Raw genomic sequence first — 14,851 nt, 5'->3', positions numbered from 1 at the left:
AGGTGTGTCTCTGCCCCAACCTGAGGTGCATAGGCACTAATGATATTGATAGTATCCTTTCCAACAATTACTCTTAACGATATTATTCTGTCCTCAAACCTTTTAACCTCTACCACGTTCTTTTTCCATGTCCCATCAGCGATGATACCAACCCCATTCCTTGTGCTCACCTTTCCTGTGTACCAAAGTTTATACTCTCCAAGTTCCTTGGCAGCTTCTCCAGTCCATTTGGTTTCTTGGAGGCATAAGATATTAATCCTTCTGTCCCTCATAACTCCTGCTACTTCCATAGATTTCTCATTTAACGTCCCAATATTCCAAGTGCCAAATCTAATCTCAGTCTCATGAACTAACTTCTTTAGCCGCCTCTGTCCAAGAGAGTGCGGTAGCCCTTGCTCATTTAACACTACATCCGGGCGACGATGCAGCGGCTCTAGCTCATTTCTCACTGTACTCGAGCCATACAGCGCGTCACATCTGGGCAACGACCTAGCATTAGCATAATTACTTCGTTGATCCATGTTCATGAGATTCGACGGGTTTTACGTTGGCTGTCGAGGGCCTCCTAACACAACCCTCCTCCTTTATCCGGGCTTGGGACGGCTATACAACATAGGCGGAGTTATTACAGATAACTAACTTAACTTATTTTTTTAATCCCCTCAAATTAGTCAACTAGCTTTTACAATTAGGACTGGAAGCAGTATAAAACAATGAAAATTTAAATAAAAAAGAAGAAGAAGAAGGATACGAAGAAGCACCCAATTTCTTGCATAAGAGGACACAAGAGTTTGAATTTGAAAAAAAAAAACAGGTTGTAGGGAGAGAAAAAAAAGTAAAATGGGTTTAGGTTTGGGAGACTCAGCTGGTCTGGAGGAAGGGAAACAACGGTGTGTTCACTAAAACAAAGGGCCCATGCTTTCACTGAATGAGGGAACGACACTGTTTTCCTTAAGTGGAGGCGTATGGGAGAGACAGCACAGTGGAGACATTCCGAGCTGCTAATTCACACATACCAAGAAATGACAGTTATGTTATTAAATATGCTCTAAAATTATAAAATTTTTCAAATATGCCCTTATTAAATAATTTGATTTACATGAATGTTTGCTAATAAATATTATAATAATATTCCCGAGGTTCTATTCATAAGAAACCAAAATTTGAATTGGTTTGGTTCTTTTTATAAGATCCTACTAAGAATTGTCTAAATATTAAAATTTTTTTACCAATTTTACCATAATTAAATTTTTTTTTATTCTTTCTTCTCATCTTTTAATCATATTTCATTCTTTTTCATCATTTCTCTTATTACTATTATTTCTCTCCTTTATTCGCTCCCTCATTAAATAAGGACATACTTGAAAAAAGGAGGTTTAATTTTTACATATTTATTATTTTAAACTAATTTTAACATTTTTCTTAAACTGCATAATTTAGTTATAGGATCTCATAAAAAGGACCAGAAGGAGTAATTATAAGTAGGAGTAAATTAGGAAAAAAAGTCATTAATGACCCTGTTGACCTCTTATAATAAGAACCAAGGACTCTACACTCCTTTTGCAAATTAGACACATATTGGTAATGCTACAGTTCCTCCTCGTAAGATACTCAAAGGTAGGTAGGGCTTTGGAAATCAATCTCCAGGCAAAATTTTAACTTTATGAGGAGCTTTAAGCCTCCAAACCTCCTGCCATAACTTCTTGTAATCATTATTAGAGGCAGTGGGAAAACAATCATATCTACGAAGCACATTTGTTCTTGCCAAATTATATCCCTGCTTGACCACATAAACGTTCCTATTACCTTCGGGCATCATAGTTTTGAGGTCCAGAATAATCCACTCGGGCATCACACACACGGATCTATATATATATATATATATATATATATATATATATAATAGTATAAATTTCGGTGCCTTCAAAATCTCGAATACCCTGCGAATTCTGATAAAGGTACCTTTTTTTTCTTTATACTCAGTTCTCATCCCTTCAATGACGGCAAAATTAGGACATGTGAAGACTTGGGGAGAGAAAATGATGATGATCTGCTTCTTGTTTTCTGCATACTTGAACAACGGTGTGTTCACTAAAACAAGGGCCCATGCTTTCACTGAATGAGGGAACGACACTGTTTTCCTTAAGTGGAGGCGTATGGGAGAGACAGCACAGTGGAGACATTCCGAGCTGCTAATTCACACATACCAAGAAATGACAGTTATGTTATTAAATATGCTCCAAAATTATAAAATTTTTCAAATATGCCCTTATTAAATAATTTGATTTACATGAATGTTTGCTAATAAATATTATAATAATATTCCCGAGGTTCTATTCATAAGAAACCAAAATTTGAATTGGTTTGGTTCTTTTTATAAGATCCTAAAGAATTGTCTAAATATTAAAATTTTTTTACCAATTTTACCCATAATTAAATTTTTTTTATTCTCTCTTCTCATCTTTTAATCATATTTCATTCTTTTTTCATCATTTCTCTATTACTAGTATTTCTCTCCTTTATTCGCTCCCTCATTAAATAAGGACATACTTGAAAAAAGGAGGTTTAATTTTTACATATTTATTATTTTAAACTAATTTTAACATTTTTCTTAAACTGCATAATTTAGTTAATAGGATCTCATAAAAAGGACCAGAAGGAGTAATTTATAAGTAGGAGTAAATTAGGAAAAAAAGTCATTAATGACCCTGTTGACCTCTTATAATAAGAACCAAGGACTCTACACTCCTTTTGCAAATTAGACACATATTGGTAATGCTACAGTTCCTCCTCGTAAGATACTCAAAGGTAGGTAGGGCTTTGGAAATCAATCTCCAGGCAAAATTTTTAACTTTATGAGGAGCTTTAAGCCTCCAAACCTCCTGCCATAACTTCTTGTAATCATTATTAGAGGCAGTGGGAAAACAATCATATCTACGAAGCACATTTGTTCTTGCCAAATTATATCCCTGCTTGACCACATAAACGTTCCTATTACCTTCGGGCATCATAGTTTTGAGGTCCAGAATAATCACTCGGGCATCACACACACGGATCTATATATATATATATATATATATATATAATAGTATAAATTTCGGTGCCTTCAAAATCTCGAATACCCTGCGAATTCTGATAAAGGTACCTTTTATTTCTTTATACTCAGTTCTCATCCCTTCAATGACGGCAAAATTAGGACATGTGAAGACTTGGGGAGAGAAAATGATGATGATCTGCTTCTTGTTTTCTGCATACTTGACTATCGGTGGGGCGTAGTCACCGTTGGCGCCACCGCAGGCGGCGGTGGCGATAGCAGTTATAAACAGAAGCTTGAGGTTCAGAGACACTTGAACAAGTTGAATAAACCACCTGTTAAGTCCATCCAGGTGAACAATTCCTACTTTCTGATTAATTTTAATTTCTGATATTTTCATGTCGTCAAGACAGCTTCAGTATGATCAAGCCATATAAAATTGATTTTCTCCCTCTGTTTTTAATTTCTACCTGCTCATTCCAATTAATTAAGCAATATATTGGTCCAATTTAAGACTGCTGAGATTAAAAATTTGGTGTTGTTAAAAAACAGAGCTCTGATGGAGATATAATCGACTGTGCTCTCATCTCAAACCAACCGGCTTTTGATCATCCAGAGCTCAGAAATCATAAAATTTAGGTAAAAAAACGATCGACCTTTTTAATTATGTTGAGATTTCTGTTATGATTGAAAATTTTGAAGTCTATTATTTTTGTTCATATGAGTGAAGATGAGACCGAATTGGCACCCAGAAGGAAGATTGATTGCTGAGGAAGAAAGTAAAGTGACTTCAAATTCAAAGGGAATGAGTCAGTTATGGTAGAACAGTGGAAGTTGCCCAAAAGGTACGATTCCAGTGAGAAGAACAAAAGAAGATGACATCCTGAGAGCAAAGTGTATTCAACAATTTGGAAAGAAGAAGCAAAAAAGCATCCCTCAACCCACATCTGCACAACCACAATCTGAACTTATCACAAAAGTAGTGGCCACCAGGTACAATATATGTATATATCTTGTCATTTTCTTATGAAACTCACAGAATAAAATAGGAGTATGATCCTCTTCCCTAGTAAAATCAATCTAGATTTATGGTACTTTTGAGTATTATTCCAGGCTCAAATTAAATGAAAAGAGAGAATCCAGAAAAAAAAAATGTGATTTTGGTTTTCTAGGCAATTTTTTCATGGGAACATGACATTTATAATAGCCTTGAAAGAAAGAAACAAGTGTATACTTGTTAATCTCTAGAATTTCATGTCATTTCAGTACTGTTTTTTTAAGTTTTATGCACTCTTAGATATATTTGTTCATATTTTGGCATTTTTTCTTGTTATTTTTGAGCTTATACGTTTGTCACTTTGGCAAGGTTATTTTGGTCTAAGAATTAAAGTTTCAAGCCACTTGGAAGCACTTCACAAGGAATTAAAGATCAAGATTTCTTAAGAATTATATTATGGTGATCGAAGAAGAACAAATAGAGGCCAAAGCATAGGTAGAACTCCTCATTTGAGCTAGAAGTACAAAACTTTCTAGAGGCAAAATGAGTTGTGGCGCACTCTAACCTGGCTGCGGCTCAACTAAAACAGGGGAAAACTTGGCCGCGGTGTAAAATTTTTAGGCCGCGGCGTAGTCGTTGACAGCAAAACGCATAGCTCAACTAAGCTCGAAAATTTTAGGTTTTAAGCCCCCAAACTCAACTTTCGTCGTGATTCTTCAGTTCTGGGTGGCTCCTGGGGGTCTTTGGCTGTGTTAGGGCTTGCTTCTTGGAGGAGATTGAGCTAGGAGTTGGAGCTTTGAAGAGATTTGGGCTTCTTTTCTTGGTTTTTCCTCTCCATCTTGCTTTCTCTACTCTTGTTCCATTTTGTGCTGATGTATATCTATATTCTCATGGATTTTTTGAGTATGTGTGGCTAAATACTTTGATTCTAGGATTATTTTGAACTCTTGTATGGATTAAGTACTCATTTCCCCTATATATTTGTGATTAACGATATGATTGTGTTGATTTTACTCTGTGCTTAGTGCTTCTTGTTGATTGGCCACCAATGAGCTCGTTGGGTTCATTTGATTGATGCTTGAAAGGGTTAGGTTGAGTGTAGAACTTGGGTTTAATTGTGTTAAAACTTGAAATTTGCGAGTTGGATGAATGGTTTTGTTAATTATATAGAGATATCCTTATTAACCTCACATAGTCACATAAGGTTTGCAATTAAAATTGCAGCTTAATTAATTAATTAATTAATTAAGAGATAAAGGAATTAATTGAGCTAAACACCTATTTGGAGACTTGAGAAAGCACTTATAGGTAATTTAGCATCCTTAGCTAACATAATCTATAATTAAGAAGCAATTATAATGGGGATTTAATTCAGTACTTTTGAAATATAAGAGAGATAAATAATCCTAGGTCCCCTTGAATCATTGGAATTGAAGAATCACTTTTTCTTTTTATTAATTTTTAATTTTATAAATAGTTCCTTACACTCTTGATATTTGTATTACCCAAATTAAGCGAAAGTGTGATGATCAATACTTGATCGGGTTTTGAAACCAAATCCTCGTGAGAATAATACTCTACTTATCATTTTATTACTTGTGATGACTCGTGCACTTGCGGTGCGAACAATACTCCTCCGAGCTTATTTATGAGCTTAAAATTTGAAGAGGAGTGTGGTACCTTTTATAAGCTTCAATTTGAAATTTGTCTTAATATTTAATGCATTTTTTTAATTTTGTCATTAATTATTTATTCTCTCTCTTTTATCATACTCTCTCTTATTACATTTCCCTACACATTTTCTTTCATCTATTTTCTCATTTATTATAAGAGCATATTTGAAAACAAAATTATATTTCTAACCTATTTATTGCTTTTAAGTAATTTTAACTAATGGTTCATTATTCATAAATTAATTATTTGAAACTTATAATAAGGACCAGAGGGAGTATATGCTAAAGGACCTAATCTTCATGTGAGATGGAATTGTTCATTCTTTAATCGATTGAATTCAAGTCCTTCTTAGTACAGAAGATTATACTGAAATACAAGGCTTCTATTTTATTCTCTATCAGCTAATTAAGAAATTGTTTTGGCTTTAAACCTAAAACATCAAATCACTTTCTCTAATTTTCTTCTTAAATTATCTCTATTACTGTACATATTAAAAGAAAATTTCTATCAATATCATAGTTTTCAATTTGAACGGTATTTTAGAGAAACTAAGGCTTTTTTTAAACAAACAACCAACGTGACTACTTTCATTAACATTCATAAATTAATTATTGGAAAAATTGTAAATAAAAACCCCCAAATATGTAAAATTGCAATTTGGGATCTTAAATTTGGAAAATAGCAAATAAGGACTCAATCCCATTTTTGCAAATATGAAATGTGGGTGAAATATCTGAAATGCCCCTCAGCTAAATGACAAGTTGACTATAAGAAATGACAAGTTCACTTTAATGAATGACAGCTTCAGTAGACCAAATCACAACTTGACTGAGGGTATGCCAAATGGCGAGTTAACTATGGAAAATAACAAGTTCACTTTAACAAATGACAACTTCAATAAACCAAATCACAATTTGGCTAAGTCGCATTTTAGACATTTGACCCACATTTCATATTTGCAAAAGTGGGATCGGGTTCTTATTTGCTATTTTCTGAATTTAAGGTCCGAAATCACAATTTTACATATTCAGAGGTCTTTATTTGCAATTTTTCCGTAATTATTTAGCTTTTACTTTTAAGACCGAAGTGAATAATTAAAAGATTATTGAACATATTTTTAACGCATAATTTTCCCTATTTAAACTAATTTTTCTCATCTTTTTTTGATGGTTTTGGAGCATCTAGCATGCGATAGTGTACATACAAGGGGACAAATATTATGGAGCCAAGGCAACCATAAACATTTGGAAACCCAACGTTCAAAAATCTGATGATTTCATTCTCTCTCAAATTTGGCTTTTGAGTGGCACTTTTGGTCAAGATCTCAATAGCATTGAAGCTGGTTGCACAACAAAAAAATAGCTAATTACCGATAGAATTAGTGACAGAAATTATTTTGTCGCTAATTTCTGACAGATTACCAGCACAAATTCTGTCACTAAATTTAGCCATGGAATTAGTGACGGAAAAAATTCTGTCAGAAATTTCCGTGGCTAATTCCGTGGTTAAAATTTTATAATTAAAATTAGCCATGGAATTTTTTTCGTCAGAAATTTCCGTGGCTAATTCCATGACTAAAATTTTATAATTAAAATTTGTGACGGAATAATTTTTGGTCACTAATTTAGCAACGGAATTAGCGACGGAAAATAATTCCGTCACTAATCTCGTGACTAAAATAAAATTAGCCTCAGAATTAGCCACGGAATTTTTTCCGTCAGAAATTTCCGTCGCTAATTCCATAGCTAAAATTTTATAATTAAAATCATTTAATTTTTTTATATAGAATAATCTATTAGATTTTATTATGGTAGCTATTTTTTGAAAAAACTATTTACGATTAAAAATTTAAAATTAGTGTCATTGGAAATTAATATTATATTTAAAATATTTTTTTTAAAAATAAAGCATTATAAAATAAATGGTAAAACAAATATCTAAAATTGTTTTGTCACAAAAATAGTTATGATTAAAATTATCATATAGTTTGTTTTTAGTTTCTAATAATATATATGTGTATATATAATTGTTTATGTAAGAGAATATTATATATATATATATATTATTTTGCATAATAAGTCAGCAAGTTCATTGCAGCTTAACTGGTGAAGCCGTACGGGCACACAAATGAGGTTCTTGGTTCAAGTCATGGAGAAGTTACTTTGAGGAGGAATTATATGGTGACGACACGTGGTGATACAAGGTGGCATGTGAGATGGCGACATGATACAAGGTGGCATGTGTGATGGCGACACATGGCTGCGGAGGTGAGGTGGCAGCAACACATGGAGATGAGGTGGTGGCACGTGGCAGTGGAGGTGAGGTGGCAGTTGGTAGATGTGCCATGTGGCATTCTATTTTTTTAAAAAAATATATTAATTATTGACAGAATTAGTGACGAAAATTATTTCTGTCGGTAATTAGCGACGGAAAAATTCTGTCACTAACTAGCCACAGAATTGAAATTCCATGGCTAATTCCGTCGGTAATTAGCGACAAAATTGAAATTCTGTCGCTAATCCAATTAGTGACAGAAGAATTAGCGATGGAACAAATTCCGAGCTAATTCCGTCGCTAATCCATCACTAATACGTCGCTAAATAAAAATTTCATAACTAAATTCCGTCATTAATCACATGTTTTTTGGTAGTGCTGGCCGGTATATGTTTATTTAAAAACTATTACTTATATTGCCAAAAAAAACTGTAACATTAATTATTTTCTAGTTGTCTCATATTTTAGAATTTTGGAAAATTAGGTTAGCCCAGATCTCTATGGGGATGATAACAGTCGATTCTTCACATATTGGACAGTGAGTTTAAACTTCTTAAAAACTGATCAATTTGTCATATTTCTAGCCAATCTTCTCTCGTCATTATTATTAATTCTTTAATATTATTTTAAATATAACAGAGTGATTCGTATCAAGGAACTGGATGCTATAATCTATTTTGCTCTGGTTTTATTCAAACAAACAATGAATAGCCCTTGGAGCAACCATCTCTCCACTTTCTGGCTTTGGTGGTTCCCAATATGACATCACCATTCTTATCTGGAAGGTCCGTGTTTTTTTTTTTTTTTTTTTACCTTCTTATCTTTTTTTGAATTTGTTTCATATATATATATATATATATAATACTCGACATTCTGGCAAGAATATATATATATATAACCCCACTTGGCGGACACTTCCACGATATAAATAGAAATGGACAGACATTATTGCTTACTTATAAGTCCAAAGAGCCTCTGGCACATTTGGATTTTGTGGATGTTATTGGAGAGAATCGAGAATAATTAAATCTATGAAATGATCAAGAGTTAGATAAATATATAGTTAAGGGTTAAATTTGCTTAAAATAAAATCTGTGGTTGATATATAGATCAAAATAGATGCATTTTGTTAAGAAGTTTAGATCCTTTTAGAACATGACACATGCTAGGAGATGAGAAATTCGACGCATAACGTGCTGATGATGGGATATCAATATGAATTATTGTGAATTGCATAATATATAGTGTGTTGTGTCTCCATCTAGTCGATCTGTATATCCTTTTCTTTTCTCATAAAAACACAATGTCCTCTATCTTTTGTCCACATATGATACGATTTAAATTCTCTTTTGATGGATCCATATATATCCAATATATTCATATTTATTCATAAGAAAATAAACGTACTTTCTCTATTTATCTCTTATAATTATTATATGCCATTGGTATATATATTAATCTAGATGCATACATTTTCATGCTCAATTTTTGTTTTTGTTTTTTGAATTTATGTGACTTTAACAAGGATTCAAACTCAGAACCCTGAAATATACCATAGGCATTAGCTCCGCTGGGCCACTAATTCATTTTTGATGCATCTCTAACATTTAATTTAAAATACAAACAAGAAAAATTGGTTATTTTATTTTAGGTTAAAATATGCATTTAGTCATTTATTTTTACTTAAGGTTTTAGTTTGATCCCTTAAAACGCATACTTTTAGTCTTTTAATCATAAAATCATTAGTCTTAAATGATAATTTTTTCCTAACAATTATGATTGTTTTGAAAATTAAATTTAATATTTTAGTATATGATAATGTTTTATCAACAATCATCATTTTTTTTAATTTTTTGATTAATAATTTTAGGGGTAAAGGACTAAAAATATGTTTTTTAAAGTTATGGGACCAAACTAAAATCTTATACAAAGGTAAAAGACCAAATGTGTACTTTAGTCCTTATTTTAATTTTTCAGGGCCATTACCAAAATTTTTTTTTTTGCAAGAACTGATTTTTCCCATTTGAATAGGCGGGTTAAGGAGGGAAAATCAAGAAATCAGCTATAAATTAACATAAAATCATGAGATACAATTGTTTTTTTCAAGTAAAATCAACTTATATTTTGATATATCTTTTTATAATTGACTTAACGAACTTTTTTCCCTAATTAGACTCATCTGAAAAATAATCTTGTTCTGTAACTTGCCTGGTTAACGAAATCTGCATCAAACAGGATCCAAAACAAGGAAACTGGTGGATGCAATTTGGGAATGAACAAGTTCTCGGATACTGGCCAGCCTCTCTGTTTCCAAATCTATCAGACAGTGCAACAGAATTAATTGTAGTTAATAACAAGACACCTGACTATGAAAAAGTGAGTAGTTATTCGCTACACGAATCTAGGTAGCACCTAAACTCTTATAGTGATTCCTTGAATCATTGTAGTGAATGAATAAATGAGGGCAAAATTGTCAATTCGCCTGAATTTTACAAATGACAGATTGGGTCAATGACCCATTCTGTCATTTTCGAAATTTAAGGACCAAATCTGGGATTTGGTATATTCCAAGGGCTTTTTCTGGGATTTTTCCATTTTTTTTATTATTATTTCAAAGTGTCAATAATTTGAATAAATTTGTAGCTTTTCCCCTTAAATTTTACTGAATTTATATGAATTTTTTTTAATTTTTAAAATATATCACGTAAAGTTTTTATAAAACAAACATTTAGACTTTAGTTCGTTTTTGTGTTCCCAAAGGGCCTCGTCTAAATTCAGATTTAGGCCTGTACTTTTAGCAAATTCCTAATCAGGCCATGAGACCTAATTAGGGATTTCTAAATGTTGTTAAATAACCAGAATGCCCTTCTTCAATTAAAAAGAAAATTTGATTAATATACCTCTCCCAAGTAATTCCTCATCTCTTATGATTTTTTTTAGACCAAAAAACATATAAGTAATTTTACAATGTTTGAAATTTGTATATATAACTTACACTATTAAAAATATTTTAATAAAACATGTTAAATTACAAATATAAGTAAAATTATAAATAGAAGTAAAGTTTAAATAATTTTTTTTAATTTTCAGTTTTTATAATTTATGTTAGTTTTATTTATTTAAACAATGTTGGATCCAATTGAAAACGTAAATGATTACGATTTAATATTAAATTTTTATTATAATTAAAATATTTTAAAATTTTAAAATAAATATTTACGACCTGAAAAAAATATTTATTTAAAGATTACTTATATTATAATTTGAAATGTTTTATGAAAATATTTTGAAGATTTTAGTTATATTACAAAATTTCAAACACTAAAAAATTATTTATATTTTTTTGCTAAATATTAATAATAAGAGATGATGAACCACTTTAGAGTGATAAATAATTAATTTTCATTTTTAACTAAAGAGGGGCATTATAGTTATTTAACAATATTCAACAATTCCTAATTAGGTCTTATGTCCTGATTAAGAATTTGTTAAAAGTGTAGACCTCAATTTAAATTTAAATATTTCAGCAGGATTTAGTTAGGATTTTCCCTAATATTAAACCCCCTCGTTATCTTAGATCAAGCAAAACAATCAAGAGTAAAATACTTTGACCTCCCTTGTATTTTGTCTTAATGACACAAACCTCCCCTTTATTTTGAAAACATACACTTGAATCCAAACTGTTAACATCGTTAAGAATATTTGAAAAAGAGTTTTTTAATTCAAATTTATATTGAAATACTTTTTATTTGCTAAATTACCCTTCATAATACTAAATCCTAAAATCTTGGTTAAAACTATATCGAAGAATTTAAGGTTTTCTCTTGTACCTCAATTTTATTTTTTTACTTTTGAAAATTGTTGTTTGTTTAATGTTTTTATCGCATTGGGCTAAAAAATTAAGTAATCTAGTTAATGCAAACATCAATTTAAATGATTTATATAAGTTTCCAAACTCGCATAATTTATATTATGTGATAAGAAAATAAGCATTCAAAATATTTTCTAACCATTTAAAAAAAATTAAGTTTCAATATTTCATGAGGAACTAAAATTATATAATTCTATAATATAATTGAAATTAAAAATTTTATAGCATATTAAAAATTTGAAAATACATGTATTATAATTATTTTTTGTTGTATCAAAAATTATTATTTTTAGATATAAATGTTTAAATAACATTTATGTTCAAGAGGGGTATTTTAGTCAAATAAAAATTTAAAAGTCAAACTTAATAGTCAACTAATGGTTGGTTGGATGGATGAAAATTAAATCTTAAAAATATAAGGAAGGTTTGTGTAATATATATTTTAATTTGAAAGGAAGTTTATATATGTTTTCAAAATAGAAGGGAGGTTTTTGTAATTTAAGTAAAATAGAGAGGCAGTCAATGTATTTTACTCAACAATCAATGAATAATTTTCAGAATTAGAGCGAAAGAAAGGCGAAAGCTAGTAAAACTTCATGTGTTATAGACAATAAAGAAGGCAAATTTAATTAACTTACACGATTGATTTATATTCTTTCTCTTATTTATCTCAGGATCTTTAGTGCATATAAGTGTCTTCTCAATCACTTAAACACTTATCCTAATCTTATTACAAAATTCTTTATGTTAATTAGCACAAGTGATGATTACCGCGCTACTCCGTTTAAATTACGCAAGGTCCTTAGGTATATTCCCATCCTAAACACAAATCAATTCGCAAGGATCAATCCTAAAATTCAACCCGTTAAAAACTTTTTCGTTCATCCAAAAATAAAAACCTGCATTTTAAAATTGATTTGATATTTTTGTTTTCATTATATGTGGAATCCATCTAAAATCTTTATATAATAAATAAGATCCAATAGGAAAAAAATAGTGGATATGACGTAAAGTTATGTCTCCTAATGCAAGTGACTATTTCAAATTTTCAATCCCAGTAACCATTCCAACTGCTATACTACTCTGATTATCTAGGTACCCACTTCTTTTATGGTGGTCCTCTAGGAGAACCTAATTATCCAAATCAAGCGTCGTGCAACACATGACGTTAGCGGAATTCATAGTCGGATTCCATAAGTTTGGTCCAACCTAAACATATATAATCATTTTCCCAGCACTAGAAAAAGGGGGAAAAAACACTATATATTATATGTTTGGTTTATCCACGAACATGAAGATGAGAACCCAGAAGTTGAAAGATGCAATAAACCTGCAAGAAAGATGTCACAACTCTCTTTATAACCTATTATATATAAATTGAAACCAATATAAGTCGTTTCGTAACACGTCTGGGTAAAAATTTAAAATTCAGGATTTTACTGTTTATCATGTCTGTACACTGTTCATCTGAAAATGAGCCAACTTTAAAAATTCATAACTAATTCTAGAAAAATAAAAATGATGTGGTTTCAATTTTCACACAAAGATTGCTAAGATTTATCTGGGGGTAAAAATATTCATTGGACTGAATTCCATCTAAAAAAGCACCAGAAAAATCGACAAGATGTATGGTTTATTTGATCAATTTTCCAATTTTCAGTATTTTTGTCCAACTTTGGAAGGACATAACTCTTAGCACAAAAATTCAAATTTGATGGTTTACCACTTGATTTAAAGCTAAAAATGAGATCTATAAGCACATAAAATTTCTTGCCCAAATTCCAACAATTGCTTATTATTTCATGTGTCATAAGTTTGGCCTCTTTTAGGGAGATTTTATCCCCTAATGCTACTTCCTTTAATTTATCTCCCATTTTCCTTTTTCCTACACTCTTTTGACATTATACTATTCAATATTCCAATATTTAGGCACATCATACAAACATAATTTACATCACATATCATTCATAATCCATTATATTCTCAACATAAAGTTCATTAATACATTACACAACATAACATAATGGCATCAATTCCATAATTGCTTCTCTATCCCAAAATCATTTCCTTGCCCTTTCTATCGGATGAATCATTCCCTATTTGAGACATAATTTAACATAGAAGGAATGAGATTTCCATAAAATCTCAGTAGCATTTGGATTACAATTATCATGCAAATCAAGCAAGTTATCATGTGACATGTTATCATATCTCAAGGCATAATCAACCACATAAAATCATGCTTAATGCCATGCTAAAAGAGGAACATCAACAATACCACAATGACATAATCTAATGCATTTGGCCAAAGCATAAACCAATGTTATTCAACCAATCCATGCCACAACACAAGTTCCTCTATTCAAGCAAACAACAAATCACATTAAACAAGCAAGATTAACAATCAAATTATAATTCAAAGCTACCTTTTATCACTTGTCCAATTCGGTTACCTCAAGGAACAATGATCTTCCTTGATTCCTCCTCACAAAGCCTATTAAACCAAGCATAAATAAAGGCCACATTAACCACTAAACTTAAATACAACACTTTAACTTCAACTTAACAATTTCCCCCCGTTTTTTTTATTTTTAACAATATGATTCCTCCTTTAGAATTAATCATCCCATGGCTCAATCATACACAATTTTTCATGAGGAATCCAATGGTGCAATCAGATTTTTGAAATTCACACTCCTTCCCCATGAACTTCACTTGGCCGAATAGGGGGTATTTATTTTCCAAAAATTCTATTTTTGATTCCAATGATATTAAACACTTTCCAACAACATATCCCTACACAAAAACATGTTTTAAAGCTATTGGAATCATAAAATCAAGCCAAAATCATCAGCTCCTACATGAACAATGCTGACCGAAATTCCTCCCCTTAAACCCTAACTTTGATTTCATCCAAAAATCCATCCACACACCACTTAATCTTCCTTATTCCACCTGATTATTAAGGTTTCTATCTTTCCCTAAGCATCACATGGCTGGA

General features: G+C 31.1%; 1 pseudogene; it reads left to right on the top strand.

Moving 5' to 3' along the window:
• Positions 1-840: 840 nt before the first annotated feature.
• On the top strand, positions 841-12,533 carry LOC114746382 (uncharacterized; annotated as a pseudogene).
• Positions 12,534-14,851: the final 2,318 nt, after the last annotated feature.

Source organism: Neltuma alba, unplaced genomic scaffold (assembly GCF_004799145.2).
Source record: "Neltuma alba isolate B1F8T4 unplaced genomic scaffold, ASM479914v2 tig00004954_pilon, whole genome shotgun sequence".
Taxonomy (NCBI): domain Eukaryota; kingdom Viridiplantae; phylum Streptophyta; class Magnoliopsida; order Fabales; family Fabaceae; genus Neltuma; species Neltuma alba.
The sequence above is the reverse complement of the archived record's forward strand: the minus strand, read 5'-3'. Positions and strand labels throughout refer to the sequence as shown.